At 41.8% G+C, this 26278-nt stretch overlaps 1 protein-coding gene across 5 annotated transcripts in view; it reads right to left on the reverse strand.

Annotated features, from left to right (window-relative positions):
- Window positions 1-26031, reverse strand: part of LOC126194752 (multidrug resistance-associated protein 1) — a 390212-nt gene extending 364181 nt beyond the window's left edge. For 3 of the 5 annotated variants that reach the window (XM_049933031.1, XM_049933029.1, XM_049933033.1), the window contains exon 1: window positions 25857-26031. The gene's annotated coding sequence lies outside the window, so the exon portion shown is untranslated. The remainder of the gene's footprint in view (window positions 1-25856) is intronic. The other 2 variants (XM_049933030.1, XM_049933032.1) reach the window with 1 other exon arrangement.
- Between the last annotated feature and the right edge of the window lie 247 nt (window positions 26032-26278).

Genomic DNA, 26278 nt, shown 5'->3' on the forward strand with positions numbered 1-26278 from the left:
TCAGACACTGCTCTGATTGTTAAACGGCGATCTTGTCGAACAAGTTTACCGATTTTTTCAATGTTTGCATCAGTTTTTGCTGACAATGGTCTGCCAGTGCGAGTGTCATCACTGGTGTCTTCGCGGCCATCTTTAAATCGTTTAAACCACTCAAACACTTGTGTTCGCGATAAACAATCATCGCCGTACACTTGTTGTAACATTACAAACGTTTCACTTGCAGATTTTCCTAGTTTGAAACAAAATTTGATGTTAACACGCTGTTCTTTCTGTACACTCAACATTTTCCGACGCACAGACAAAACGTCAACTACTTAAAACAGACGCCACGGGCAGACTGAGTGCAGGAGGCAGATGAAACTCGAGCAGTAGGCGGAGCGAGAGTCACGTGACAGGCCACGCGACTTTCAGCCTTATTGCATTCGTTTTATTGTTTCACCAGTACTAGTCCGGTTTTTTTCTAGCCACACCTCGTACCTCCGTCACGATGTTTCACACACTTGTGCGTTCAATCTCACAGTAATCCTTTCTGCACTGTTTTGCCGGTATCCTGTCAATGGAGCGAAATGTGTCACGAATACCTCCGTCACGATGCGACTCTTACGCCCTAGAAATTGTTATACCCAGATATGAGTTACCCATTCCAATTGCGATTCACTTAAGTTTGTCATACAACACTCTTCTGACTTTTGTTTCGTACACCCTTTTACATTTCTGTACATCTGAATGAAGTTGTCAATTACTTAAACAACATGACCTTGATTTTATGATGTGTTACATTAATGGCCAGCTTCGGCCTGTACCCGTATTCTAACGTCTGTTACAAACGAAGAAAATAAATCCTTGCACTTTGCTGTTACAGTACTTAAAGTTGCATCAGTGAAAGCGTGCGTGCGGTAGAGGTGGAGGGAGGGAGGGAAAGAGTGAACACACTGACTTTTTATCGAAGAAACTCGTCGGCTACATCCTACTTCATACAGAAACGCATTTTGTAACTCGTCTTAACTGAACTGATGTTGACAAACTGCTTTTAAGGATCTGCACTTGCTTAATGTGTTTAGCAACGCAAAGTTTCCTTCCCCATCGATGAACGTAAACACAGGAGTTTTTTAATACTTGAACAGGAAACGCTCAAAGAATGTTAAGGGTGACATAGGGGCAGTCAATATATATCAGCAGAGAGAACTACAATCGTATGCATTATTATTATTATTATTATTTGATTACTTTCTCAGACTTTTTAGAAGTCTGGTTAAGAATGGAGTGACGCGGACCTTTATCAAGCGTCACTTCCTTTTTGCTGTACGGTACATGTTATATTGCATTTAGGAACTTTCGGGTAATTGAACATGTATCAATAATTACGGATTTCTGTAATTGTATATATATGTTTGGATGTAGCTGTATTGCATTGATGTATTGGTGGATATTGTGTGGTATGACTCCTGTAGTTGATAGTATAATTGGTATGATGTCAACTTTATCCTGATGCCACATGTCTTTGACTTCCTCAGCCAGTTGGATGTATTTTTCAATTTTTTCTCCTGTTTTCTTTTGTATATTTGTTGTATTGGGTATGGATATTTCGATTAATTGTGTTAATTTCTTCTTTTTATTGGTGAGTATGATGTCAGGTTTGTTATGTGGCGTTGTTTTATCTGTTATAATGGTTCTGTTCCAGTATAATTTGTATTCATCATTCTCCAGTACATTTTGTGGTGCATACTTGTATGTAGGAACGTGTTGTTTTATAAGTTTATGTTGTAAGGCAAGCTGTTGATGTATTATTTTTGCGACATTGTCATGTCTTCTGGGGTATTCTGTATTTGCTAGTATTGTACATCCGCTTGTGATGTGATCTACTGTTTCTATTTGTTGTTTACAAAGTCTGCATTTATCTGTTGTGGTATTGGGATCTTTAATAATATGCTTGCTGTAATACCTGGTGTTTATTGTTTGATCCTGTATTGCAATCATGAATCCTTCTGTCTCACTGTATATATTGCCTTTTCTTAGCCATGTGTTGGATGCGTTTTGATCGATGTGTGGCTGTGTTAGATGATACGGGTGCTTGCCATGTAGTGTTTTCTTTTTCCAATTTACTTTCTTCGTATTTGTTGATGTTATGTGATCTAAAGGGTTGTAGAAGTGGTTATGAAGTTGCAGTGGTGTAGCCGATGTATTTATATGAGTGATTGCCTTGTGTATTTTGCTAGTTTCTGCTCGTTCTAGAAAGAATTTTCTTAAATTGTCTACCTGTCCATAGTGTAGGTTTTTTATGTCGATAAATCCCCTTCCTCCTTCCTTTCTGCTTAATGTGAATCTTTCTGTTGCTGAATGTATGTGATGTATTCTATATTTGTGGCATTGTGATCGTGTAAGTGTATTGAGTGCTTCTAGGTCTGTGTTACTCCATTTCACTACTCCAAATGAGTAGGTCAATACTGGTATGGCATAAGTATTTATAGCTTTTGTCTTGTTTCTTGCTGTCAATTCTGTTTTCAGTATTTTTGTTAGTCTTTGTCTATATTTTTCTTTTAGTTCTTCTTTAATATTTGTATTATCTATTCCTATTTTTTGTCTGTATCCTAGATATTTATAGATATCTGTTTTTTCCATCGCTTCTGTGCAGTCGCTGTGGTTAACCAATATGTAATCTTCTTGTTTAGTGCGTTTTCCCTTGACTATGCTATTTTTCTTACATTTGTCTGTTCCAAAAGCCATATTTATATCATTGCTGAATACTTCTGTTATCTTTAATAATTGGTTGAGTTGTTGATTGGTTGCTGCCAGTAGTTTTAGATCATCCATGTATAGCAAATGTGTGATTTTGTGTGGGTATGTTCCAGTAATATTGTATCCATAATTTGTATTATTTAGCATGTTGGATAGTGGGTTCAGAGCAAGGCAGAACCAGAAAGGACTTAATGAGTCTCCTTGGTATATTCCACGCTTAATCTGTATTGGCTGTGATGTGATATTATTAGAGTTTGTTTGGATATTAAGTGTGGTTTTCCAGTTTTTCATTACTATGTTTAGGAACTGTATCAATTTAGGATCTACTTTGTATATTTCCAGTATCTGTAGTAACCATGAGTGGGGTACACTATCAAAAGCTTTTTGGTAATCAATGTATGCGTAGTGTAGTGACCTTTGTTTGGTTTTAGCTTGATATGTCACCTCTGTATCTATTATCAGTTGCTCTTTACATCCTCGTGCTCCTTTGCAACAGCCTTTTTGTTCTTCATTTATAATTTTGTTCTGTGTTGTATGTGTCATTAATTTCTGTGTAATGACTGAAGTTAATATTTTATAGATTGTTGGTAGGCATGTTATGGGACGATATTTAGCTGGGTTTGCTGTGTCTGCTTGATCTTTAGGTTTCAGATAGGTTATTCCATGTGTAAGTGTATCAGGGAATGTGTATGGGTCTGCAATGTAACTGTTAAATAATTTAGTTAGATGTGAATGTGTTGAGGTGAACTACTTTAGCCAGAAATTTGCTATTTTATCATTTCCAGGGGCTTTCCAATTGTGCGTAGAATTAATTGCTCGGGTGACTTCATGTTGCAAAATTATCACGTCAGGCATTTGTGGTATCATCTTGTATGAGTCTGTTTCTGCTTGTATCCACCGTGCATGCCTGTTATGTTGTACCGGGTTTGACCATATGTTGCTCCAGAAGTGTTCCATGTCTGTTATGTTTGGTGGATTGCCTATTTTAATGTGTGTGTTATCTATTGTCTGGTAAAATTTCTTTTGGTTTGTGTTGAATGTTTGGTTTTGTTTCCTTCTATTTTCACTTTTTTTGTATCTTCTAAATCGTTTGGCCAAAGCTTGTAATTTCTGCTTCTTTTCATCTAATTGCTCTATTGCTTCTTGTTGTGAGATTTTACCTAACCGTTTTCGTTTTTTGTCTGATATTTCATTTCTTATAAATTGTGTTAGCTGTCCGATGTCTTTTCTCAGTTTTTCTATTCTGATCTGTAGCCTGTGTTGCCATGCTGGTTTTGTGTGTTTCTTCTGTGTGTTGGTTGGTTCTGATATCTGCCTAGTGTGTATATTTACTGTAGTGAGTGCTCCTACATAAACCAGTAGTTGCAACTCTTCCATTGTTGTATTTTCATTTATTTTGTTGTGTATGATTGTGTTGATAGTTGTTATTGTTGTTTCGACTTGTGGGTTATTTGGTGGTCTATGCAAGAATGGTCTAATGTCTGTATTTGTGTCTTTGTATTCTATATATGTCAGCTGAAATTTCTCTTCTATATCTAACATGTGTGTCACTTCGTGTTCTATTTGTGCTTGTTCTGGTGGCTGTCTTAAGATGTCGTTTTCCTCTGATTGTTTAATTGATGTGTGTTGTTCTTTGTTTGTTTGCTCTGGGATGTTTGAGTCCATTACTGTATTTTCTTCTTCTTCTGATTGCACATTATTTTGTTCTAGTATTTGTTGTACTTGTTGTTTTATTATTATTATTATTATTATTATTCACGGAAACAGTAAGTTGAAAATGCTTAAATAACTACACTAGAAAATTAATTATACTTTATATTGCTGCGTGAAGTATGGCGATGTTGTGTTAAAAATTATGCCAGTGGTAAATGTGATCTAGTTGTTTTCATTAATTTTTATGTTAACTAAAAGATTTCCCATTAATGTCAATAGTTTAATAAACTACAACAATCGTTAATACATAAAACAATATGGCTCTAACCGTCATATGTCATTATGGTAACAAGTGATCCCTCCTGTCAATTCATATGGTACTTAAAATATGCCTAGCTGTTCGAAGATCTGCTTTTATTAACGTCACTAATACAATCAAATTAGTTATTGCTGAACAAAATATACCGTCGTTCTGTTAATAAAAATGGTCTCTCGTGTCCAGTAATGTAATTAATAATGAAGCAACAAAGGTCATGTTCTATAGAGAATTTTTCAGGCTATGATGGACATTTAAAAGGGTTGTAGCATTCAGAAATTACGTTCAGGCTGTCGACCCACACATGAAAAAACAAGGTGCCAACATTTGAAGCACTTTGAAATTTTATGCTCTGACTGGATACTTGTGCAGATTTTACTTGCAGGAGATCGGATATAACGCGCAGTCGAAAATACATTTGTCGCTTTGTACGAGTAATAATGCTGCAGAAAGATGAAAGACTGCGTTAATAATCATTTATCGTTTCGGAGGGCTATCCCTGGAATGCACAACTAGGAACAAAAGCTGAGGGGCTCTATACAGAAGCTTTTCAGTGAGCTATCTCTACGCTCTGGTGCCAGAAATACGACTGCGACAGAGGCGGCGTCCGGAAATGTTATTGCGACATTCTGGACCGGGAGAAAGGTCAACAGCTCGCGGTTGAATTCACATTTTTCCACTCTATGGTAAGCGCAGGGAACAGTATGCTGCATCCTACACGCTCTCTGAACACTGCGTTATGACTGCAACAGAAGGAAGAATAATTAGCTGGTTTCATTGTCGGCGATTTTCTTTTAAGTATCGGAAATTGTTATTTAACCCCTTGACGAGGTCACTAAAAACTAAATACATGTTAGAAAAAGCCATAGCAGTGCCGAGAAATCCGTGAAGTTTTCAAAGGAAACCAAGACATCCGCTATAGGCTCCGGTCAAAGTGGCGGCGAGATGACATCTCGGCCCGACCGGCATTGGACAGGAATAGCCAACCACTTCCATACTGCCCGGTTCAAAAAAATGGTTCAAATGGCTCTGAGCACTATGGGACTCAACTGCTGTGGTCATCAGTCCCCTAGAACTTAGAACTACTTAAACCTAACTAACCTAAGGACATTACACACATCCATGCCCGAGGCAGGATTCGAACCTGCGACCGTAGCAGTCGCACGGTTCCGGACTGCGCGCCTAGAACCGCGAGACCACCACGGCCGGCATACTGCCCGGTATTTTGTGCGCCGCCTAAGTGCGACCGGCCATATCGGCCGATAATCTCGCAATTAGACGGTGCTCAGCGATATTCCAATTTTTTTCTTACTGCGGATTTAGGAATCATTCTTTGCAGCACCACATGACTTGAGCGTTTCTAAGAAAAATGCTTTTTATCGAATAACGCCAAAAATTCTGCAGTTACGTTTTTAATAAGTGTTTCAATTATGACAAGAAAATCTTTCACAAGCGACTACATTAACAGCAAATAAAAAGGGATGCAGCAAGTGCAATATTCCTTTATGCAAGTAACTTTTTACCAACTGGCGTAATATCGATTTGGGTCCATAATGACCATTTTCAGATATGATTAAACACAGAAAAAGCCCTACCTTATCCTTAATGATACTAGGATAATGCAGGCTGGTCATAATTAAACTTTCGCTGCCTGAGCCAAAGTAGACGGAAAAGTATTTAGCGTATACGCAACGTTTGTAAGGAACGTTCACACTGTGCTCCCCAGGATTTTTGTAGTAAGTAGTGTCAAGAATCATGACTTGACGTTAGCCGCCGGTACTAATGCGGCGACGCTGAGTTTAAACAAGCATCAGTGTGATTGGCAGTAGCAGACAGTCAACATGTATCTGCAGAAGGGAGGAGGGAGGGGGGGAAGGTTTTACTAGTAAGGCTATTTAATCGAAACAGCGATATTGCTAATGTCCTTCGCTAGTATCGACCCATTAAAGCAATACGGAAAGGTCCTCTTTCCGTAGCGGGGTTAAAGAATGTGATTGGGAAGTTAGAATAGACTGGCGTTATGGAAATTGCTCCTTGGAGAGGCCGACATCCAATTGTGTCACAAATTGTTGAAGTTGCTCCTGCCATGGCTGAGAATGCTGGACGCAATGTGTGACTTTCATGCAGTGCACGAGCTGTGTCACGAAAGCTGACCATTCCATGGTCCACCGTTCGAAAACTTCTGCGAACTGTGAAATGGTATCCGTACAAACTTCCAGGCTGTCACGGACGCAGATGGTGGTCGCATTGAGCAACGTTTGTAACCTGGAACGTACACTGAGGTGACAATTCATGGACCTTCTTTAGCTCGGCGTAGAGCAGTAACTGTGTGTCATTGACACACCAAGTCCCCTGCAGAAATACTGAGCCGTGCTGCCCCTATAGCCGCTCTTAATTGCGGAAGTGTTGCTAGTGCAGGGTATTCTGGACGAACTGACCTCTCGATTATGCCCCACGAATGTTCGATGCGATTCATTTCGGGCGAACGGAGGGAAAGGGGAAATTATTGGCTCGAATCGCCCAGAATGTTCTTCAAATAAATCGCGAACAATTGTGACCCGGTAATATGGCGCATTGGCATCCATAAAAATTCCATCGTCCGTTGGGAAGATGAGATCCATTGAATGGCTGCAGATGGTTCCAAGTAGCTGAATAAAACCATTTCCCGTCAATGAGCAGTTCAGTTGGACCAGAGGACCCAGTCCATTCCATGTAAAAGCATTATTATGGAACCGCCACTACCTTGCACAGTGCCTTGTTGATAACCTGGGTCCACAGCTTCGTGGAGTCTGTACCACATATTACTTACTATCAGTTTTTGGCAACTGAAATTGGGACTCATTTGTACATGCCACGGTTTTCCAGTCGTCTAGCGATCAACCGATATGCTTACGAGCTCAGGAGAAGCTGTGCACGCAATGTTGGGCTGTTTAATAAAAAAAATGGCTCTGAGCACTATGGGACTCAACTGCTGTGGTCATAAGTCCCCTAGAACTTAGAACTACTTAAACCTAACTAACCTAAGGACAGCACACAACACCCAGCCATCACGAGGCAGAGAAAATCCCTGACCCCGCCGGGAATCGAACCCGGGAACCCGGGCGTGGGAAGCGAGAACGCTACCGCACGACCACGAGATGCGGGCGGCTGTTTAATAAAGGCACTCGCGTCAGTCGTCTGCTGCCATGGCCCAAATTTCGCCGCAATGTCCTAATGGATACGTTCGTCGTACGTTCCACATTGATTTCTGCGGTTATTTTACGTAGTGTCGCTTGTCTGTTAGCAATGACAATTCTACACAGACGCTGCTGTTGTCGGTCGTTAATTGGACGCCGTGGTGAGACGTTACGCTTAAAATTTGGTATTCTCGGCACACTCTGGACACTGTGGATCGCAGAATATTGAATTCCATAATGATTCCCAACATGGATTGTCCCCTGCGTCTAGCTCCCACTACCGTTCCGCACTGAAAGTCGGTTTCCGTCGTGCGACCATACCGATGTCGGAAACCTTTTCACATGAATACCAGGAGTATAAATGACAGTTGTGCCAAAGCACTGCCCTTTTATACTGTATGTACGCGATACTACTGCCCTCTGCACATGTGCAGATCGCTATCCCATGACTTGTCACCTAGACTAAACAGGGTGCGCAATTAAATGTTACACTGTTCCGTGGATATTAAAATGTTTCTTTCAAGTGTTTGTTGTTTCTCTTCCGCATGTCCTTATAATATGTTTCCAAAACATTTTATTGTCCCACGATCACTCGTTTTTCCTAGGGGGTGGGGGGCTGTCTGAAGTTTAATTATAACCACACAGTGTATTACCTCTACAATTTTGAATTAGAACTGAAGGTGGTTATTATGGACCGAAACGACACTATCACGACAATTTGTTTGCGATCGCCGAATGGAATTAAATAAATTGTTACTTGTACTTGGCCAATCATTTGTTTCCTGAAAATTGAACATATATTCACTTCAAAATCTCCGTATTTTACTTGTAATAGGGTAGACGGGGTAATTTTAGATGGTGACCATGGATTTATTAGAGTAAGGAGGATGTAATTGGTTACTATTATGCAGAGATGAAGAGGGTTGCTCAGGAAGGATTAGAATGGTGAGCTCCATCAAACTAGTCTTTGGAATGAAGATCATCGCAGCAGCAGCAGCTTAACAGTATCTTCAAACACAGCCCCTTGTTATCAATGTGGAGTCTCATCATTAATCAAGTACGTACGCTTGATTTGGTGATACTATACTGAAAATCTGAAGAGGATTGAACAAGGCACATTAGCATAAAAGGTTGCATTAAAACATCTCTAAGGCAATAGCATCACCGTAACACGAATCAGACAGGAAAATGGTTCTTTTTGCTATTTTGTGGCACTGGAATAGAACTACCATTACGTCTAGCAATGTGCCAACAGCGAAATGCGGCACAAATTTGTTCCAATAGCAGTATTTATTTTATGATTTCCAAGACAAAGGGCGACTGTGTTTACCGTCAACGGGAGAAGCTACTCTGCCACAATCCCGCTGAGTGCCATCAGCAACGTACAGTGGAGGTGCAATTAAGACCGTGACTACGCTAAGATGACGCGTACGAAGAAGCAGCAGCAACAGCTGACGTGTCGAGCTTGCTTTGTTCGGCAGCTGGGCACAAGCTCTTCCTAAAAGGAAGCGTTAATGACTCGTGTCCACAAGTCCACGTAAATGACTCACACTGTGAAACGCATAGTCAACTGTCGTCTAAGATAAAAAGCTAAGTGCAGGATGCACTTCAGTACGGCGGTTTTCATTGCCCCCTAAAGCATTGGTTTTTCAAATTGTGCCCGCTCCCCCCCCCCTCCCCCCCCCCCCCCGTCAAGGGTGGAGGCATATAAAAGGGGGTGCACCCGGGACGAATGATACCAACGCTGTATGTTGTTAAAACAAAACAAATGTTTTATTACTTACGACGAACTGCCAACTATGTATTCAGTATTTACTGTGTACTCAGACTCATTTTCGTCTTAGATCATCAGCCTGAACATAAGGGCGGTACTTACCGTAGCCAATCCGACCGCTGTATTTCGTTGGTAGAAGTACAGTGGACGTGCGAAAACTTGGCCGATCGTCGCAGGCCGGCCCGATTCGGAACACTTTGTGCCAGCTGCCTTTTGAATAGAATTTCTCAGAGCTTCAACGACGCAGTAGTAGTAGTAGTTATTGTCAGTAGTGGCTTTGTTTCTAAGCAGAGTTTGTGCTCGAGTCTCAGTTGGTCTGAGTTCTTCTGTCAGTATCGATCAAACAAGCAGGTTAGTCGTGTGTCTGATGTGAAAGCGAACTGTCAACTTGTAAAGCATTTTTTTCTTTACTTCGTCACAGGTTTGTCGAAGAAACGCAAAGAACGCGATGATTACATGAAATACGGTTTTGCTGTTGTATAAAACAATGGTGCTGACTAGCCGCAAAGTGTTGCTAGTTATGAAGCATTCAGCAACGATGCTATGACACCTTGTCTCTAACGGCATTTGTGGATCAAATAGCGTTTTAAAAGGTAAGCCGATAGTACTTTTGTTGCAAAATGTGCGAGTTTGAAACGTATGAAGTTGGATAGTATTAGATCCACTGCTCAGTCTTCTGAAAAAGCGATCCTAGTTACCGCTACTCATCGCAAAGGTTAAGGGAAGTCGTGTTGTCGCAGAAACGCACTGATATTGTTCTAGGGCCAGAAAAACTTTCACAAATACCGTTCTTTTTCAAACTGTGAAACGTGGGACTGACGATATGGCCTAAGACATAACAAATCAGGTCGTGTAGGCCGTGAAAGAATCAATTTTTCACAGTATAGTTAGACGAGAGTACTGCTGTCGTCAACTGTTGACTGTTAGTTTTCGTTCGACACATACACAACCAAACAAATACAAGTTTTTCTACAGAGCTAACGACTACTTCAGAAGCAAGTCATACAATGACAACGATATCTAACTTCTTCCGTAAATATGAACTGTCGTAGCAAAATCAGCTCAGTGTATGCTCAGATGGTAACTCGTTATTGCTTGGGTCTTTCTCTCGATTCGTGCAAGAGAAGAATCTCAATGTTATTTCAAATCACTTTGTTATACACTGTCAAGTCTTGGCAGATTTGACACTTCCAAACGAACTCAACGTCGCCTTAAGTAAGCTGGCTCCCACATGGAAATATGTTAGATTATTTGAACTTCAGAGATTAAGTGAATTGTGTGTGGAGCTCCGATTGGTTGGTTGGTTTGAAGGGGGGGGGGGGGGGGGCAAACTGCGAGGTCACCGGTCCGTTATTCCCAGTGTAGAACAATTGCCCCAGGGGAACAAAAAAACAAAGCAGACGTACTACTCAACAGGAGAAAGTAAGAACCAAAAGAACGACAGAAGAACAAACACTACGGTGGACAAAACAGAGGAAGAAAACCACAGAAAGACGCAAGAAACAGGGAGAAGATATTACAAACAAGAAAGCAGATTACAATGGCTGGCTGACCACGAGAATAAAAAGGAAAAGCCAGCCGCTATCCAACACATTAAAACCTCCACCCTAAAAGCACTAGGGTGGAGCACACAGAGGGACGTAAGACATGCGCTAAAACTGAGATCAAATCATAAAACCCACCCTCACGAATAAAATGTAAATCTATATCAGCTGATGAGGCGTTGTCAGGTAACATTAGCGGCAACGAGTCCAGTAACCCAAGATTTCGTCGCTGGGCAGTCAAAGTGGGACAGGGCACCAGAATATGGGCCACTGTCAACCGCGCGCAGCACCGACACTCAGGCGGCTCTCCACGGAGCATAAGGTAACCGTGGGTCGCCAATGCGGAGCCAGCAGAGGACAACTGATTACCTGCGGGAGGACCGCATGGAAGACTTCCACACATTCGTAGTCTCCATAATGAAACGCAGTATGTTGTGTGTACTGTTACGCCATTCCGTCTCCCAAAGCCGAAAAACCCTACGGTGTAAAGCAGAACGAAGGACAGGTTCAGAGATACCCATCTCCAGAAGCGGTTTCCGTGTAGCCTGTTTGGCCAGCCTGTCCGCAAGTTCGTTGCCTGGGATACCGACGTGTCCTGGGGTCCACACAAACACCACTGAGCGACGGGATCGGTCCAGGGCATAGATGGACTCCTGGACGGACGCTACCAAAGGATGGCGAGGGTAGCACTGGTCGATAGCTTGTAGGCTGCTCAAGGAGTCAGTACACAGGAGAAACGATTCCCCAGGGAATGAACGGATATACTGAAGTGCACGACAGATGGCCACCAGCTCTGCAGTGAATACACTGCAGCCATCGGGCAAGGAATGCTGTTCAAAATGGCCTCTGTGGACTAGGCGAAGCCAACATGACTATCAGCCATCGGTGTAAACCACTTCAGAGTCCCGGAACACGCCAAGAATCGAGAGGAAGTGACAGCGGAGAGCGGCAGGAGTAACTAAGTCCTTAGGCTCATGCGAAAGGTCCAGACCAATCAGCTGCCTAAGTGTACACCATGGAGGTGTATGCGGACGAACATGGACGGGAGGTGGTAAAGGGAAGGACTTTAGTTCAGACAAAGTGGGCTAAAGATCTCAATGCACGATGGACACTATGCACTATGTAAGCCGTCCTTCCCCAGTTGGCTCGCTCTTCGGGAAAATTCGGAAAAATGGAGGTCAAACCCTACAGGGGACCATCACAAAGGCCGAAAGGTGAGAGACCCTATTCTAACCCCCCAGGCCTGCAGGGGGACTAGGAAGATGAATAACATTATTTTGGGTAATATGTCTGAAAGCTTATCCCAGCACAACAAAGCAAGCACTGCAACTATACTTACAGTTTTCAAGCACTTATTTGTGCTAAAGGGCGTTTTCATCAGCTATAGCCTTGAAAAAGAAATATAGAACGAAACCAAATATTGCTAGTGATCTACACTGCGCACTTTCTTCTACTTAACAAAGATTTGAAAAAAAAATGGTTCAAACAAAATATACCGTCGTTCTGTTAATAAAAATGGTCTCTCGTGTCCAGTAATGTAATTAATAATGAAGCAACAAAGGTCATGTTCTATAGAGAATTTTTCAGGCTATGATGGACATTTAAAAGGGTTGTAGCATTCAGAAATTACGTTCAGGCTGTCGACCCACACATGAAAAAACAAGGTGCCAACATTTGAAGCACTTTGAAATTTTATGCTCTGACTGGATACTTGTGCAGATTTTACTTGCAGGAGATCGGATATAACGCGCAGTCGAAAATACATTTGTCGCTTTGTACGAGTAATAATGCTGCAGAAAGATGAAAGACTGCGTTAATAATCATTTATCGTTTCGGAGGGCTATCCCTGGAATGCACAACTAGGAACAAAAGCTGAGGGGCTCTATACAGAAGCTTTTCAGTGAGCTATCTCTACGCTCTGGTGCCAGAAATACGACTGCGACAGAGGCGGCGTCCGGAAATGTTATTGCGACATTCTGGACCGGGAGAAAGGTCAACAGCTCGCGGTTGAATTCACATTTTTCCACTCTATGGTAAGCGCAGGGAACAGTATGCTGCATCCTACACGCTCTCTGAACACTGCGTTATGACTGCAACAGAAGGAAGAATAATTAGCTGGTTTCATTGTCGGCGATTTTCTTTTAAGTATCGGAAATTGTTATTTAACCCCTTGACGAGGTCACTAAAAACTAAATACATGTTAGAAAAAGCCATAGCAGTGCCGAGAAATCCGTGAAGTTTTCAAAGGAAACCAAGACATCCGCTATAGGCTCCGGTCAAAGTGGCGGCGAGATGACATCTCGGCCCGACCGGCATTGGACAGGAATAGCCAACCACTTCCATACTGCCCGGTTCAAAAAAATGGTTCAAATGGCTCTGAGCACTATGGGACTCAACTGCTGAGGTCATTAGTCCCCTAGAACTTAGAACTAGTTACTAAACCTAACTAACCTAAGGACATCACGAACATCCATGCCCGAGGCAGGATTCGAACCTGCGACCGTAGCGGTCTTGCGGTTCCAGACTGCAGCGCCTTTAACCGCACGGCCACTTCGGCCGGCAGATTTGAAAACCTTCGCAGAAATATGCAAGCTCATCCTTCACACTGACTTGTTTTTTATTACCAAACGTGTGTGCAAATCGTATACATTTACCATAAAATATTTACATTATAAAGTCTATGAACTGTTTTGCTGGTATTACTGTTGGCCACACGAATAATTACGATAGGCCATACGTAGTTTGACGCAGGTTGTGTGAGCATTCTTTTTATTTCAGACTGCTCGCAGCCTCACCGATCTGTCAGCTGTCGCGATTTTTCTTCTATGAATTGCGATGTATTCCAACAGAATTATTTTCACAATACTTTCTACAAATAGGCGCCGCATTTGAAACTGGCCGTGTCTAACCAGTAGAGCCCAAATTTCCATGCAACTGCGTGTATTGACCAATCTAGCGAATAAATGCTATTGTCCACGAATTTTTGTAAATATCTTGTATTTAGAAATTTATAAGCGATACAAGTAATTTTCCTAGCCTAAATGGAGATGTTGCAATAACTTGCATAGGCATAATAGGTTCTCTTATGTGAATTATCACAAAAGTGATTATGTAAAATTTATGGTAATGTTGTTGAACTAGTCATTATTTTAAAACTGAAAAATTGACAGTTTTTGAAGGGTTTTGTGTCATACAGTTGTGTGTAAAATATAACAATAGGCCAAAACCATTTTCATGTCTATGTTAGTTGACAAAGGAAAAGTCTTTCGTTGTCACCCAAATAGAAAGTGGCCGAGGGAAGTACAAAATCCACATTTTTAGTTGTGCTTCCCGTGGCATGTCAGAACAAGTCGGGGCATTTCGTATGGGTGAACCTCTTTTTCCCATTGGCGTCATAGTCTAAATCTTACCGTTGTGACACTAAAGATGCGAGGAAAGTGTTGGTGAGTCATGGTGTAGTGTCTGGCGTTGAAAATTTACGTTACGAAACGAACAATTATTAGTAATAGTAACTTTATTTATATAGAATTATCTGACGCCACCTAAAATCTGTATAATCCGCAGTCTCTCATCTATGTTTCTTCAGCGTGAAATTTGTACTATTGCAGCTTATTTGTACGATGAGCGCGAACTCTTCGGTAGACAGCTCCGAAACTGAGACAAACAGTCCCCCTCTCACATCACCGCTGGTATTCTCTCTCTCTCTCTCTCTCTCTCTCTCTCTCTCTCTCCCCTGCACCTGCACTCCTTTGACATAAAACACTAACTTCCCAAAATGTCCGTACTGTAACAAATACTCTACCGCTCATAATCCAATGAACGCGTGAAAATCGGTATAAATTTGTGCAGAACTGAAGTGTACTCATCGCACTCACCAGTATTGCAACCTGAGATCGTGTCCGAAAATGAAGTGAGGAAATTGTTAAGCACTGACCGTGTTATGATAGTTGTACGCGCAATTTTATTTTTACCTCAAATGCGTACGTGATGCAGGGGGAGTGTTCAGCCGCCGCGTTATAAGTGAGCGGGGGAATGTTCACTTTGTTCCACATCTGTGCTGTCAAACCACAGGTGCGTGCACTTCCCACGGAATGGAACTGGTGTACGTTGGCCAACGTTTTGGATAGAAGCACGCGCCAACGTGTAGTAAATATAAAACTGAATTTTGATGCTGAGTTATTTTTATCATTTTTGCTTCATTGTGCAATTTTGATCTTGTGGCAGTTGATGAATGCACGCATGTTTAAGTTATTATAGTGCACGGAAATTAGGGCTCTAATAATGAGTCTTCACGAATCCATATTGCTTCCATGCGGTATTTACACCATACTGGTGATCGGTACAAAGTGCACGCATCACTATGTTGGCAGTGCCGCGAGATAAATTAATGTGTGTTTCCCCTTTCACGAACCCCATCTCCTCAACAAGTCCTTACTAGTTTCCCTTTCAGCCCCCCCCCCCCCCGCCCCTCAAGAGAATGAGCTAATCGGTCGCATTTTCAGGTGCGTGCTGTAGGTATCACATCAAGAGTAGGGCCGTCCAACCAGCTAGGGATTTCGACGATCTAATGTGCGAAACGGAGGACAATTTGGCACGATATCCTTCAGGACATCCAACAACTATCGAGCAATGCGAAGCCGAATAACGACTTGCATAAAGGCCAAAGGACAGCCAACGCGTTGTTGATTTGCACAATTCTCGAAACTCTTTCTCTGGAATAAATCCTCCGATTGTTCCGAACTCTTAAACCTTTGTTTGACCATACATGTACATCATATCTACCGATCTCCCTGCCATTCGTGTAATTCCTTCGTGGAGTGTCGTTTGTCTTAAGAGTACATGTAGTTTACAACAAAGAAGCTGTCCCACTTCTTTGTTCATCGTTAAGAATAAACCTGATGAAAAAAAAAAAAAAAAAACAAACAAACGCGATGACCAGTCGGTAGTCCTAGCACACGTACACATGATGGTGGTACGCTCTTGGAAGCAGGTCCTACTTGCATGTAAGATATCTTACTACTATGTTACTGTAAATAATTTATGTTCTAATGTATTAATAGCCATCGACGTTTTCACAACACAGACTATGTAGTTTTATTTAAAAACCGTGTACAATCTCAGTTTCTGTACTGTTGTGCGGATTGTCGTGCTGTTGATGCGTAGTGTGAAACTGGATGACGATACTTCCCGCTCGGTATTGAAATATGTGCGTGGAACACCATAAAAAAGTAGCGAGAAACAGATTGTTCCGAGTGGTTATAACACGTGTACATACCCGTCGCAAACGATACGGCAGATTGTAGAAATGACATCTGAAATTACTGATATTTCTGTGTCACATGAAGTGAGTGCGCGGAAAGAAAACCAGGATACCGGCAACCTGTCCACTCCAGCGAAGACGCAGGAACGTCAGCCGTGTGTCTTACAAAAGTCTGACGATTTTTTGAACAGTGTTATGCGGTCAAAGATGCACCCGTTTTTCTTCAGAAACGAGGTAAATGACGATGACTTGCCCAGTTTTAAAAGGGACGACATTTTACACACTAATGGGTGACAGTGGTTTCCAGTTTGAAAAAAGGAAAGGAAGGAGTATAGTAGCAGACATAATATTTCTTTGTGGAGGAGACGTTGTCTTCGTCAGATTCGCGAATTTAGACGTGAGGAATGTAATATTAATTACGTTGATGAGACTTGGATTAATGCGGGACATATCACACTGAAAGGAATGACAACCGTTACTGATTAAGAGGCAACCTTCTGTTGCACGTCTAACAGGGATAAAAAAAAAGGCGACAGGAAAAGGAAAGAGGTTAATTATTGTGCATATAGGCAGATAATTGTGGTTTTGTGGAAGTGGTGATTTAATTTTGAATCTAACGAAACAGGAGATTATCACGAAGAAATGGATGAAGTGTTGAAGTGGTTTAGAAATGTTCTGCCCAAATTGGAGCCCTCTAGCATTACTGTAATAGACAACGCATATCACGACGTGAAACTTGAGCGTAGGCCGATAACATCTTGGAAAACGCAGGACATGGTAACCACTGTAGGCCAATACAGTACTGTTGAAGCTGTGAAGCCTGCACGTATCACTGTCGTTACGTTACCAACGTACCACTGCAATCTGTACCCAATATAACTGATCTGGAGCCAGGTTAAGCGATTTGTAGCGAGAAATGACACATTTAATCTGCCAGACGTACTGAAACTAACCTTTGTCACATAGGCTACCACTGCCGAACGCTAGCGGGGTGCAAAACCGCACGTCATAAAAAAGAAAATGTGGCGCTTGGATGGTTTCGTGGATTCTGTTCTTGATCACCTCTTTATCAACGCAGCAGATGGCAGTTCCACTTCTAAAATGTATTCATCGGATTCTGATATGGGACAGTTTAGAGATTACAAGACGACTGACTTAGTAATGCCTTTAGTGACTTTAATATTTTAACTATACTGTGAAATTCGTGCAGTTCTCTTACGTTACACACTGTACTTTTAACGCACAGCGTAAAACATATACTTACCATCGTATTGGACTTTACTCGAGACGGCTTTGCATCCGCTCCTCGTGAAGCGAAATCCAAGCGTGTCCAGCAAACACGGAAGACTACATAGTGCAAGGTATACAACAGGTTAATTCGTATGATGAACGCAGTATAGCAACAGTACGTACATCACTGAAGCAGCAGCGCCCCGGGTGACTAGAAAAATGCAGATGTAATTTCGGTGTGCTGGAGGGCACATCAACAAAACAAAGATCGGTATCAGGTCGTCGCAGAATACCGTAACAATGGGGCTAATAAATGGTCGCGTTTCTGTAGTGAAATATTACTTCCTGTAATATCTAAAATATTGGTCACAAATAATATTGGAACGATTCGGGGTTACAAGCAAATTTACTGAAACCCGCCCTACCTCCGCAACAACGGTCTACGAAATACAAGGAAATTAGTGTACCCAAACCGCACAGTGGGTACCGTGGGACGTAGATATAGAAACTGCTTCGTCACGTTAGGCAATGAACGGGAAAAAGTGCAGATCCACAAGAAGAGTGGCGTAAGCGAACCACAAAACTCGTCCAGTCTCACTGACGTCCGTCTGTGATAGAATCCTAGAACGTACTTCGAGGTTGGACGGTGAGGTATCTAACAGCTGGTCCTCCACGCCAACCAGCATGGATTCAAAAGCATCAATATGCGAATCCCTACTCGCCGTTTCTTCACAGGACATTCTGTAAACCAAGCGAAGGGTCAAGGAGATCCAGTGGGTACGGTACTTCTTGACAGCCAAGAGCTTTTGACTTGGTACCACGCCAACGTTGGTCAACCAATGTACGATATTGTACGGGTAACAGAGTGGCGACATGAAGGGCATCCGGCCAGCTCTTAAGTGGGTAGGACATCAAACGGGCCGACTTTGAGTAGGAGAGGCACGACAGGACATTTTAATTTCCACTGTCCATACTTTTACAAATAAATTCATGAAACTGTCAGCATGACCAGGAAGGGTTCAAGATTCATACTCACAGCAGTGGAAGTTCAAAAACAAAATAATTTTTTTAATTGTGAAATTTCATCATTTTTCACTTACTATTGGTTGCATTTGTTGCTATAGGTAGACTTTTCTTCATAAGTAAGAGATTCTTCGACGAATTTTTCACAGCATACAAACCATCCTTACAGATTTATGAAACTCTGATAGAGTTTCCCAAATCTATTAAACACTGTGGTTAAAATTGAGACAATTAACTATAAAATTTGCGTTTTTTCTAAACATTCATTTTTTCATAAATAAATTCTGTCACACACACCTCTAGTATGGTTTGTGTGCTGTGCAAAATTCATCTAAGCAGCTCTCGTACTTGCTAAGGAAAGTGTACCTATAGCGACAAATGCAGCCAACAGTAGGCCTAAGTGAAAAAATGATGAACTTCCACATGCAAAAAAAATTTATTTTGTTATGCTATGAGTATGAATCAAGAATCCCTCCTAGTCATGCTGACAAAGTTTTATGAATTTATTTGTAAAAGTATAGACAGTGGAAATTAAAATGCTGGTGCCTCTCCTGCTCGAAGTCGGTCCGTTTGACGTCCTACCTCCCTTAAAATCAACCATGTCAAATCCATTTGTAATCACGCAATCGGGCCGACCCCATGCAGATGAGAAAGGAAAAGGAAAAAGTACTTCTGTTGACTGGTAAAATGCAATCAGTCCACAAAGACTGCTTACAAATCACTGGTGCTTCCCATCGTAGAATACTGATTAAGGGTGAGAGACCCAATCCAAATACGTCGAGCAATGTGTACTGAACGTACTAAGAAGGGCGGGAAAATTGGTCAGAGGTTTTACTAGCGGGAGAGCATCATGGGAATGTTGAAAAACGTGAAGTTGTTGAGGCTTGAACATAGAAGCAAGTTATCCGGCGAAAACCTAATTACAAAATTTCAAGAATGAGCATTTAATCGAGAGACTAGTGACGTTAAGCCGCTTACGTATAGCTCCCGTAACAGCCATTAAGACACAGACTTTACTACATCACGCAAAGAGGCACTTACGAAGTCATTATTTCCGCGTTCCATACGCCGAAAGAAACCCATCTTGTAGCAAAATACTTATCTTGTACCTTCTACGGTATCAACGTTCCTTGCAGCAAACACGCCAGCTCGCCTTCGATCAATGGTTCTTAACAAGGAGGTTATTGTCCATGAGGTGTAAAATAGAATTTCCCATGAGGTAAAAGCAAAAGCGCACTACTGTATTTCAGTCACGAAACTAAGTTACTTTTAATAGATCCTTATTATGATCACTATTTCATACGAATGTAGTGCTGATTATGCTAGTATTTGTTTTTCAAATACTGGCATTAACGTACTTTCTACTTTGTACCATGCTTCTATAAATATCTTTTGAGAATGCCTTGTCCAAGTTGTACATAGTTGCCACAATTTATCTGCACACACATTTTAAATTGGTTGATTTTAAATGGGCAGTAGGGCGTGGATGAAACATGTCAGTACAGAGAGAAGTTTTTGTTTTGTTAAAGTTTGCTACCCTCAGTGTGGATAGCTTTCTTTTGGGGAGTCGTAGGTAGCACTCATGATGCACTGAATTGCGCCATCAGCCCATAAGAAAAAGATCGTTACAAATAAACAGTACATTTCTTTTGTCTGGAAATCTAGAAAACTAAATGTGATTTATGTTTCGTCGTTTAAAAAATAAAATGACGGTGGTCGGGTTACGGGCGGGGGGGGGGGGGGTGTTACTTTACTAGCTAACATCTCGTTTACTACACTCAAGGATAATGTTCTCATGTTCTCGGTGAATTTAGGAACCACTGTGTTGGATGTTATCTAATTTTAAATCGTCTTAATATGTTTTATAAAGATCCTTACTGAAACAATTACGTACACGTTTCACAAGGAAAGGAAACCGTAAGAAACAACGTGCAGTATAACACAGCAAACAACAACGGCTACCTCTCATTAGTGGGGCTGTATTCGCATTTCCCGCTCCGCCAGAGCCACCTGCCATGACGACACTGGGGAGAACCTGCAGCAGACCTGACTCCGCCAGTTGCAATCTCAACATACACTTTTGCCTTTTCTCCAACGCGAGACCTAACCGAATTATTAAAATTACATCAAAAATATAATTCTACGATCCATCAGCACACACTTTTAGAACCGCATTCCTTTGCCTATTATTCTTGGCAACAAATAGCATGGTTGAAATGTGCGTTTGGGTAATATCAACGAAATGTCACAATCGAAGACATATTATATACTTTAGTCAAAAGTGTGAGTTAAACTGTTCTATATTCCTGAAAGTAATTTTTATGCCAATGGTTTGCACTTTGTTGTTAATGTAGGAAACTTAACGCAATGGTTAAAATGACCATGTATAGCTAGAGAAGGGCATACAGTGCAGGGGAAACAGCGGTTGTTTAATTTTATCAGGACTGCCACAAGTAGCAATCAGTATTTTTTTTTTACCGTTTTCACTACAAGTTTAGAAGAGCGGCGTCAAAAAAACTGCAGTTTACAGCCGGCCGGGTTGGCCGAGCGGTTCTAGGCGCTACAGTCTGGAACCGCGCGACCGCTACGGTCGCAGGTTCGAATCCTGTCTCTGGCATGGATGTGTGTGATGTCCTTAGGTTAGTTAGGTTGAAGTAGTTCTAAGTTCTAGGGGACTGATGACCTCAGAAGTTAAGTCCCATAGTGCTCAGAGCCATTTGAACCATTTTTTGCAGTTTACATTGTCGGCAATGTACTCAGCCAACTATTTTAAACTAACTTCTGCGCTCATGCACGATATTTTCATTACTCATAAAACACTGCAAATGGTTGTCCCGTACATTGCAAATGATTTTTTAAACATTTTAGCTTATCTGCATCCGCAAAATTCCGACAGTTCGAACAAACTCTGTGCAACTGCCATTTACCTAAAAACAGTTCATTACGAAATGTGACTACTGAAAGTTAAAAACACACTACAATCTTTTCCAACTTTTTAGAAAAAAATATTATTAAATATATTTAATTCCAAACCACCCACGATGTTTCAAATGAACAAAACTAAACTCATATGGAAAAATGAACACGCACGATTTAGTATTTGCTGTAACGCATTTCTGATACCTTCAGTAACTGAAGCAACTAAGGATACTACAGCGATACAAATGAAACTTTACGTTCATTACTGTTAGCTGTTACACTTTGACAAAAACTCTGTATGAAGTAAAAGATATCTCTTGTTTAACAGTAGAACGAACTCAATGATGCACTAAGTAGACACGATATAAAATGAAGACTGGCAGTAGAACGAAAACCGTTTCTGAAAAACCTTAACATCGAATATAAATGTTACGTAATCTTTTCTGAGCGTATCTGGAGAGTAGCCTTCTACGAAAAAGAAACGCGCGCGATAAGCGGTTGAGACAAGGTATAATTAGCTTTCCAGACGTGCTGGTAAAGATGAATCCTGAAGAGTAGATGGTTAGCTAAACAGAACTGAACCGAATCGGAGAAAAATTTATGGGACAACCTGACTAAAGGAAGGGATCGGTTGTAGGGTAGATCGGGAGGCATGATGGGTTCATCAATTTGATAATGGAGGGAAGTGCGAACGCCCAGTAAGAAGATTGAAACGGACGTACAGGGGTTGGACAAAAATATCGAAACAGCGCAAGAAGTGCATGCTGTAACATTGGGAGGCGAGCCAGAATTAAAGAACGACTTGTTAATGACGCAACTGCCGTAGCAGTGAAACGTGGCGTTGAAGCCATACAACCTGAACTACGGAGTAATTGAAGAAAGTCATTTGACCGGGTGAACTGTTTCACACGGTTTTCAACTTCAGACCCAGTTTACGTACTAAGAGTGAAACATGGAGGTGGTTCGGTGGATTTGTACTGTCGTGATACTCCACGGGTTACCGCCAAGGATTATGTCACCACGTGGGTTGATAAAGTCCGTCCCATGGTAGTATGTATGTTCCCCTATGGTGTTCAAGGGCGACCCAACACCTGATCCCATCGCTCGGCACCGGTTTTGTGACACGAAGATGAAATTTCGCGTCTCCCCTGGCCATCACAATCGCCAGATCTCAATATTATTGACCCTCTGTGGTCTACTTCGGAGAGAAGGATGCGTGATGGCTATCCACCTGCCGCTCTCTTGCAGGGAGAATGATACGATTCCCTTGAAAACGATACAGGACCTGTATTTATCCACTCCGAGAAGACTGGAAGCTGTTTCGAGTGCCAACGGATTTGCTACATCGTAGGCCTATTATGCACGATCATGTGTTTGTATGTTTCCATATATATTTTTCGTCTGTAGGTTGCAGTAGTTACGCAGAGACAAAGAGACTTTCTTACATAGGGTAGACTTGGAAGAGCGCCATCAAATCAGTCATCGGACTGAAGAGCGCAACATTCATGGGGAGGACGGGATTGTGAATCGAGACGCAGGAAGAGGAAATACGCACTTTGTGAAGAGCAGCAGTAAAGCTCGAAACTGACCTACTGAGCTGTTTAAATGTCCAGGTAATCGGATTGCCAAATACATTGACGGCAGAATATGATCCATAATGCCACAAAAAAAAGCTTTTATTCTAAAAATACGAAATGTTTGGCAACTTACAGCCTGACGTAACAAGCCACAAATTTTGAACACAGTCTATTACTGTTAATTTGAAACATTCCTACTAAGTATATAGCTTCATAACTCGCAAAAACTAATTCAGATCTATATCACTGTCCAAAAATTAGGAAATTACGTTTCGCGCACCTGACTGAAAAACTGGTAACAGCATCAAACCTAGAAAATAAATTTGCACGGTATAAAACAGAAATGCTCAAGCACGGTTTTCAGTACTTCACTTACACTATAGCTATGTGAGCTTGTAAATTGGAGAAATATTTTCTTGTTCTGAAGTTTCCACCTACATTCGGCAAAGCCCGTCTGATGTTTGGCAAGTAGAGTATCTTCATCATAACTTCCTGCGGTTTGCAACGGGCGCCTCATTCTGGCTGCAATTGTTTTCTACAGCTGGTCCGGATGCAAACCCAATCTACGTGTGCTAAACCTCACGAATGCAACTGAAAAATATACCGAACTAAACAAAGCCTGTAATTTCTTGTTATTTTCGAGACTCAGATCTCAAGTTACTGTATTCACCGAATGTTAGAAGAAAATTTTAGAAATTACTGTGTCCAAACATATAAATGCTTTCGGCAAAATGTTTGAAAGTGTCATTATCCTTCACCTTCAGGATCTGCGCCCAATTATAAAGACCTGAGCACGCGAAACTTACAGCCTCTATGAATCCCCACGTTATAAATACATGAAAGAATCAAAGGCAAAATTTCCAGAAACGAGACTTCATTAGCATCTAGTACGGTGATAGTTCCATCTCCAAGTTACACCCACACATTTTTGCAAAACTAAACATTCAGCAAGTTTAAATTATCTCGTGATTCGCGGAACAAACAGGAAATTTTAACATTAAGCTTCAGTGAAGAAACAGCTCCGTTAACAGTTTAACGCTACCTGTGCTAACGGTTTCTGTTTCATTGTGCAAAATCTCGCAATGATCAAATCAGACATCGTCGACTGCATTCGGCAGCGCACGAAGCTATATATTTATTCTTTTGTTACGCTCTCTTAAAAAATAAACAATAAAGTCAAGTATTCCCTTAGTATTTCGAGGTTTACTGCTGTGGGCCCTTTTTGCTGAAATTAAATTATAAAGCGGTCTTAGCATGCGCTGTATGACTACAGCAGTTGGCAATTTAAATTGTGAGCTTTAGCGTACGAGCCCGCTTACGGACCACCATAACTTGTACGAAAGACTACTTGCAGAGTTGTTCATTACGGGATTTATGGCGGGAGACAGATTCCTCTACAAATCTTAGCTCACAGGGCGCTTGTCAAGTTTACGCACGAAGGTGTAACTAGGCTCGAAATGAATGGAAGGCGAAATGTGGTCAGACTCAGGAACAGCTTAATTTGTGGGGACTTCTTTCATTGGCATTAACGCGCTGCAAGTGTACGAATGTAGAGGCGCAATACACATGTGAGGATGAAAATTATGAGGTCCTTTGCTTCTACGACCGAATATATCTTCCTACTTTCCCTTCCATTCAAGCAGCAAATACGTAGCCAGTAGTAAAAATTACGGCTGTAATATCTTAATGATAACTGTGATATGACGTGGAAGCGTGGTACTTCCGCTGACAACACAATGCATGATTAAAAACGTCAAACTCCAATACCTTATCAAACCAGGAAAATCCTATGGACACTTTCTGCGGTTTGCATGAGAAATTGATGTCTACCTCAATAGCGCACTACCTGCTTTTGTTAAAACTAGTCACCCTTCCTTTCAAAGCGTTTCGTTGCCATTTCAACAAGTATCGGTTTAAAACTTTTTCTGGCCAGAATCAATTTCACGCAGAAAAGTTTCCTAAGGCTGTGCAAGCCGTTGAGAGCAACGTAGCCACAAAACTGTTCCTAACTTCTCATATGCTCATTCTTTGAGAATAGCAGTGTGTGCACATAGTACACAGAGTGCAGTCTCACCAGAAAAATGTTACATTCACGCCAAACATAGGAAGAATGTAACAAATTTTAATGCTCTAAAAGCAGCGCTAGCCTGATTACTACAGCCACGTGGTGACGTTGCCCTTATGCTAACAATGATAATTTTAAGACAATTTAACTTTAATTTTTACACTATTTTGTGATCTGCAACAATAAGCAGCCGGGTCTGTCTTCTGCTTTTTTTCCCAAACTCGGGAAACCCATGGCGTGGACACGTGTTGCGGCGACCAAAAAGGTAACTTTATTTAGAACCTGTTTCGCAGAGAGCTGCTGAGCCATCGACCCCGATCTAGGCCACGGGGTTACCGGCTGTCTTGAGTTGCTACGCCCTGTGCTTTTTGTGCTTGCGCCCAACCGACCGTTTCGTAATGCTAGCAGCCGGTGCAAATACCGGCCAGCGCGCGTATATCGGGAAATTCGCTTAGTACCAATAGTCGTACGTTCTATGATGGCTTGAGAAACTAATTTTATAACTTAGGTGAATTTATAGCCAATGAAACAACGTTGCCCGAACGGCAAACACATATATTTCAGAAACGGGCTGTTTACTTACCTGGGACAAAACTCTATTGCAAAAATAGCAGCGATGAAGAGTCGATCCCGTGCCACCACCACTACAAGCACAGACACACACACACTCACGTACTGGCGCAAATCACCCGCAGACCAACTCTGCTCACCACCACGAGACCACACAACGATCTGACTGCGTTCACGCCAACACGAACCTAGAAGAGACCGACTCCGAATGATGCGAAAAGGAGCCGGTGGCGTTCGTGCGCATGCGCGCCAGTCTGTCGAACAATGCGCATGCGCGATGGCGGCGGCGCTGTTTACGTTAAGATGTCGGCGCAGTGCGGTTTGTCCGTTCGACCGAGAAGCTGCAGTAAGACGTATTCGAGCGTCTGATACATTACAGCTGTGTTGTCAGGCGAATCGTTAGGTTTTGTTTGAGCGTCTAAAACGCGGGAGGAG

The sequence above is a fragment of the Schistocerca nitens genome, chromosome 7, assembly GCF_023898315.1.
Source record: "Schistocerca nitens isolate TAMUIC-IGC-003100 chromosome 7, iqSchNite1.1, whole genome shotgun sequence".
In the NCBI taxonomy this organism is placed as follows: Eukaryota; Metazoa; Arthropoda; class Insecta; order Orthoptera; family Acrididae; genus Schistocerca; species Schistocerca nitens.